The sequence below is a fragment of the Setaria italica genome, chromosome III, assembly GCF_000263155.2.
Source record: "Setaria italica strain Yugu1 chromosome III, Setaria_italica_v2.0, whole genome shotgun sequence".
NCBI classification, from domain to species: domain Eukaryota; kingdom Viridiplantae; phylum Streptophyta; class Magnoliopsida; order Poales; family Poaceae; genus Setaria; species Setaria italica.
This window is the reverse complement of record NC_028452.1, coordinates 10,919,771-10,926,267: the sequence shown is the minus strand read 5'-3', so window position 1 is coordinate 10,926,267 and position 6,497 is coordinate 10,919,771. Positions and strand designations below refer to the sequence as shown.

General features: G+C 46.2%; 1 pseudogene; it reads left to right on the top strand.

Annotated features, from left to right (window-relative positions):
• The first annotated feature begins 397 nt into the window (after nucleotides 1-397).
• Nucleotides 398-6,497, top strand: part of LOC101767437 — an 8,240-nt pseudogene continuing 2,140 nt past the window's right edge.

Here is a 6,497-nt window from a genome sequence, read left to right as displayed (position 1 = left end):
GATCTTCCCCTTCCCCCTTCCCCCTTTGTCATCCTATAGGGGAACCCCCTTTTGCAATGTCAATTTGATAACTTTAAGGAGATGTACTACGGCATATCTCCTTTTCCCTTACCCCTTTCATTTCTCCTAATACATGGGGTCCATCTATCAATAGGTAAAAGAATCTTTTTTATTCCCCCTCTCCCTTCTCTCTCTCCCTTCAACTCCGTGTCGGCGCTTGACGAGGCAGGGGCGCGCGGCAACCTCTGGCGGCACGGCCAGGATGAGGGAGCAACGAGCCGACCGGGACGGGCGGCGATCTTAAGTGGCATGACAAACCTGGCTGGGACGGGCGGCGGCCTCCGGCGGTGTGACCGATGGGCCCACGTAGAGCTCGGGAGGACCAGGCGATATGGCGATGGCGTCAGGCCGCCGGCACGCGTGGAGCCCGTGGATGGCCGGCGACAGCAAGAAGCTCGTGGATGGCCAGCAGGCCAACATGGAGCTCGGGAGGGACCGAGGTGGTGCGGCGGCAGCGTCAGGCCGCCGGCGCGCGCGGAGCCTGTGGATGGCCAGCGGCAGCGCGAAGCTTGTGGACGTCGAGGCAGACGACGGCAGGCTAGGTAGGGGCGAGCGACTAATCGGGCGGCCACGAATGCGCATGGCTTTGCGAATCGTGTGGCTGGAGAGGAAGGGAAAGGGAGAAGGAAAGGGATGGGTGAATTCCTCTTTTACAAAGGGAGAGTGAGTGAGGGAAAGAAGGGATTGAGAAAATAAAGGGGAAGAGATCTGCTGAGCCGATTTTTCTTCACCTAATCCTCTATGCTAAAAGGAGGAAAGGGAACTGTGAGATGCTCTGAACTACCATGTGAGCACTTTACTCTGCAAAGAGAGGGGCCACCCTTCACAATGTTCACATCCATGAGGCATTGAGGCAGCTTATATGCATGTATACTCCCTCCGTTCCAAATTGTAGATCATTTTGATTTTTGAAATTGGAGAGTCAAAATCGGACTTTGTCGATAGTTGAAAGGGTGAAGCACGGCACGGAGAGGGTAACCAGCGCAGCGCAGGAAGCCAGAGAGAGATGAGTGTACCAAGCCGACGGCCACGGGCATGTAGTAGACATGTAGAGGACGGCCAGGCTGCCGCGCACGGGAGCAGCCGCTGCCCGCTGGTGCTTTTCCCGTGGACGATTGATACTCATCTTTTGATTTGATTTCACCTAGCAGACTGGGCGACTGGCAGACTGATCAAGTGTAGGCTAGGCCTTTGTTTAGTTGGTCAACTTGGTAGATGCAAAATTACTATGCCAGCACTGTAGCACACTGTAGCGCTTCGTTTGTATTTGTGAATTATTGTCCAAATATTGACTAATTAGGCTCAAAAGATTCGTTACAACAAAATTGTGCAATTATTTTTTAATTTTGTCTACATTTAGTACTCCATGCATGTACCGCAAGTTTGATATGATGGGAATCTTCTTTTTGCATAGTGTTAAAGTTGGAAGTTGAAGGCTAGGTGGAGTAGGCAGTTGCTGGCACCTCAAATCCAGTCCAGTCCAGTCCAGGGCTGAAATGGAATCATCCTATCGCACGCAACATTGAATTCATGCAGGGATGCTGCACAGGCACAGACTAGTCCTGAATCCGTGACCATCATCATGCTTTGCGTGCCTGTACATGGAGACTAGTTGCTGTTTGTTTCCTGAGAGCACTGAGAGCACAGGTAACACTAGGACGGGGCGCGCGCCGTCGCCCGCAGTAGACGCTCGTATACTCATAAATTCATGCGCAATATAGGACATGTATATATTCATGCGCAATATAGGACATGTATTGCGCTGGGGAAGTGGAAGCAAGAATAGAGTTCATACAGGCAGAGCCGCAGAAGCCTGTGATGTGTCTTGATGAACCACTCGTGCAATGCAACTGGGGAGCAGGAGAGGCAGCAGGTTGCAACCAAATCCGGAGGGTGGAGTGCCATAGCCCACAGGAGTGTGAATGGAACATTGTGGAAGGTGCTCTTTGAGCTGAGCTTCCGGAGAATAGAAATGCTAATATTTGGTCGTTATCTCTAACCCTAACGATGACTATTACATCCTTGTATAGCATACCCAACTGCGAAAGAATTTGTTCTGTTTCTTCACAAACCAAGAGGAAGATGTATGCGAGTAGTGAGGTGTGACTAATCTTTCATATCTAGTCAGAGGGTGAATATCATGATCTAAACTGTCCGTGAAGATATCTCAATTACATACGCCAATGGAAACATAATCTGAATTAATTATAGTTTCTGTAGGGAGGATCTATATAATCTGATTATGTGAAGGACCATATGCTGGGTAAAAAGTTTTAAGATATGCAGAAAGGGCTGGAATAGCAATGTCTGTAGTGATGCAATATAGGGATTGTCAAAAAATCTTCAGTTTCATTCTTTAGACTGAATCAACTTTGTGGAATACAGATAAACAAAAAAAAATACACATCAGTTCGATTACTGTTGGATTACTCTACATGGATTGCCTACCACAGCAACTCCGCAGACAGCAGCTGCAATAATAGAGTAGAGAAGGGGATTTTAGCATAGAACAAATTCACTGAGAAGCAAAGATGACTAAGACCCCATTTGGATTGGTGCGGATTCTCAAAATCCAGAAACTGCAATCTGAGAAGCCTCGAAACAGGACAGCTTTTGGGTTAGATTCTGGAAGCCAAAATTCTAGATTTTAAGAATCCTGGAAGCTGCTCACGGGTTATTTCCAGCAGATTCTGTACAAGAAATTTACCATTTTGCCCATCTTCCTTCCATGTAATTACTTATGCTCCCAAGTTGAGTAACAAATAGTAGTGAGAGCATAAAAGTCATCTATCCGAGAAACAACCTAAAATCAACTACTGGAATTCAAGGATCCAAACAAACAAACCCATCTAGATTTTGCCTAGAATCCGGATTTTGAAAATCCATCCAAAATCCAAATTTTTTAGAATCTACTATCAATCCAAACCGGACCTAAAAGAAATGGGAAGGGAGAAGTCGTGAAGGCTGCAATACCTGGTTTTGGGAGTTATGGATTAGACCACCGCCGGTCACCTGCTTTGACAATGATCCTGTTTGTATACGCTTTTTCTAGCCACGCTTAGATTATAATCTAAGCGAAGATTTTCTCGCTTCTCGTTTTTCGCTTCTCGTAATTCAAATCGTTGAAGTGGCTTACCACATAAGCGAGAATCGGTGGAAATAAGCAAAGCGTTTGACGGGATTCTTACTTATTTCCACCGATAAACCGCTTATAAGCGGATACAAACGGGACCAATAGCGCCGTGTTACTGCCGTGTTACTGGATCGATCTTGCCATGGTCATGGATCTCGCGCTTGGCAAAGACGACGGTGTGGGCCACCGCCTGGCGGCCTGTTGTCCACGCGACCACGCCGCTGCGTGTCCTTACGCCGACCGTGATGCTCTGGCCATTAAGGGACCACCAGTCGTGCCGCTTGCGCCACCGAGGCACCGATTAGGCATGCGAGGTACACCGACCGGCCGTTCATCCACCACTCGCGTCCAACGTCGTTCGGCCGTAGAAGAAAGAACGCATGCACCATCTGTGCCGCTCAGCCGCCTTGCTCGCCACCCAGACTAGCATGGTCGGCCTCCGCGGAGGCAACGAAGTTGGGCCACAGAAGCGGCGGATCCAATAGAGGGGCGGTTGCATGGGAGCACGAACACGGCGGCACGGCGCATCAAGAAGCGGATGTGTTGCAAGCGCGTAGTGGCACCTTAGCCTCGCATGCACTCGCGAGCGGGCGCATGGCACATTGGAAGAGTGGAGAAGGCGAGCTGGCGATTCGCTAGTCCCCGGAGTCCGCACTGCGCCGATTTCTTCGAGAGGCAAGGATGGGGCACCCAGAATCCTGACATGTGTTTCCCACCGTGGAGCTGATGCAACTCAGGCAACTGGTCTAGCAGCATGACGTGTCAGTGTTCGAGTCAAAAGATAACTGGGCGATGCGTTTTTCCACCATGTGGGCTGGGACGTGAGGTACATACAGTAATAGCGCACAGTAACCTTATGCCTCCGCTGCACGGGTAATTCTTCCGCTCTATGAATAGGAGGATGTCTCCGCTGCATAGGTAATTCTTCCGCTCTATGAATAGGAATATACGTAGAGGCATGGTCGCATGGAGCTCCCCTATTTTCCGGCTAACTTTCACTTGCAGTCTATCGGGTGCCCTCAGCTTGCGTGTGATATGTCAAATGGCTAGGTGCCAAATTGCTGTGTGTGCCATACATGGGAGCTGGGAGCTGAGGAGCCGAAGGCTCGTACATATGCACATTTGTTATTGCTGGATGTTCTTCTTAGTACATGCTGCTCTCTCCGTTCAAATTGTATGTTGTTTTAACTTTTCTAAGTTTATAGATATTATTATGCATATAGGTCGTTTTGACTTTTCTAAGTATATTTATGAACTTAGAAAAGTTAAAATGACCCATATGCATAATAATATCTATGAATTTAAAAAAGTCAAAACGGAGGGAGCACTACTTTCCTTTTGCATTCACCTTTTCATGCACACATGTTACTGCTAAAGGATTTTTTGACAGCACATTTCTCCAGAAGTCAAACATCATGGTGGTAATAACCAGGACATGGTGCGCTACGAAGTTTGTCACTGGCACGTACGTTAGTACTCCGCGGGCCATGAAACTGGCACAAACCTCATAAAATCGTCCAAAAAAAGTTAAAATCAATTACGGTAGGTTTGTTTTCCAAATAGGTTTTAGGAAAAAAGTTTGAAATATGAAAAAAGAAATTAGTTAATTCCCTTAATGATATTAAAATTATACTCCATATGTGCAACCGAAAATATCACTTTTCTCTTGATCTCTTCCATGTCGTTGTTTCAGTATTTTCCACTTCTCTCATGTCTGTTATAATGGCTCCACTGCAACCTTTAAGAGTTAAGATCGATCCTAGAGGCCCATACCAAGCCAACCAAATCGATTTTCTAGGGATTTTCCAACCTTATGATAAACTTTAGGGTTCTAAATAAAAGTTGATGCTGCTAGAAAAAAGGTTTTGTCATTTGCAGCAAAAGGTGACGGTTTCTTAGTTTTGACATTTTTTTTAATTGAAATCCGCACTAGAGTTTCCAACTTTCCATCCACGTCTTACACTCTTACTTAGCATGATGGGCGTTTTATTAGTTTGAAGGATTTACGAAACCCGACAGTAAGCATCGATCCAAAAGGTTGGCCATCAGCTGCCATTAGGTCGTTAAGACATGGTCACCGCCTACAAATAGAAATCCCACGAACGCAAGCGTGCAATCAGCCTGCGATCAGATTACTTCCTATACTAGGTGTGCCACTCTTTCAAATTGGCTGTACTATCATAGGAGTATATGCCATGTATATCCATATTGACATTTGTCGATCAAGCGCGTGTGCTTAACGGATGAAGTGATTGCGATTGAGTGAAGGGTGTGACTACGATTGCCATTATATTGACATATGACACATGAGTGAGCACTTGATATTTTTTTCATTTTTTGCGAGAAGAGTGAGCATTTAAATGGACTATACAATTCTTATCTTCCGATGCTCGGTAAAATCTTGCTGTTGCCTTTTTTGTGGACCTCTCAACTCTGGTTAAATTAAAGAAAAAAACACAAAACAAATAATGGCAAGTCTAATGCAGCGGTGGGCCGTAGACGTGTACTAGAACATGGGCCGCTCAAGAAAGACCATATCATGGCCCAGTACGAAAAAGGGTCAATACAAAATATAGTCGAACACTAGCAACTGGAACCCCAAAAATCCTCGTAGAGGAAGTGAGGAACTGCCGATCTTTTCCAAGAGATGACCGATCCATCCGTGCTGTTGCTGTTAGGCCAGTCTCATTAGGATTCCATGGAAGATTTTATGTGCATTAAATTCTATGCTATATCAGCAGTTTTGCTGACTTAGTAACTTAATTATGAGGAAAGGTGAGAGGGGAGTTTCATCCCCATAAAACCCACCTGATACAGTTACTAAGTCTCATGAAACCCAATGAAACTTGCATTGAGGATGTTATAATTTCATTGCAAAACACATTTGATCATAACTTCAAGCAAAAATTAAATGTTACAGGCTGTCTATAAAACTGTGCAATGAAACTATGCACTGAGGTGACAGTTTCATTCCATTGAGGGGGTGTTTGGGAGAGGGGTGCTAAACTTTAGCACCCCCACTTTAGTCCATTTTAGCCCCCAAGCTTCCCAAACACCCAGCTAAATCTTGTGGGCTAAACTTTAGCCCCCCTCTAATCATTTAGGCCCTGTTTGGGAGGAGTGTGCTAAAATTTAGTTCAGGACTAAATTTTAGCCCTCTCAAAAAGAGTGCTAAACTTTAGCCTTTGGGGGTGTTTGGGAGGGGGGCTAAAGTTTAGCCTTTGGGGGTGTTTGGGGAGGCGTGCTAAAGATTAACACCTGCTAGGCCACAAGACCCTTTTACCCCTGTCTAGCTTGCCACTGG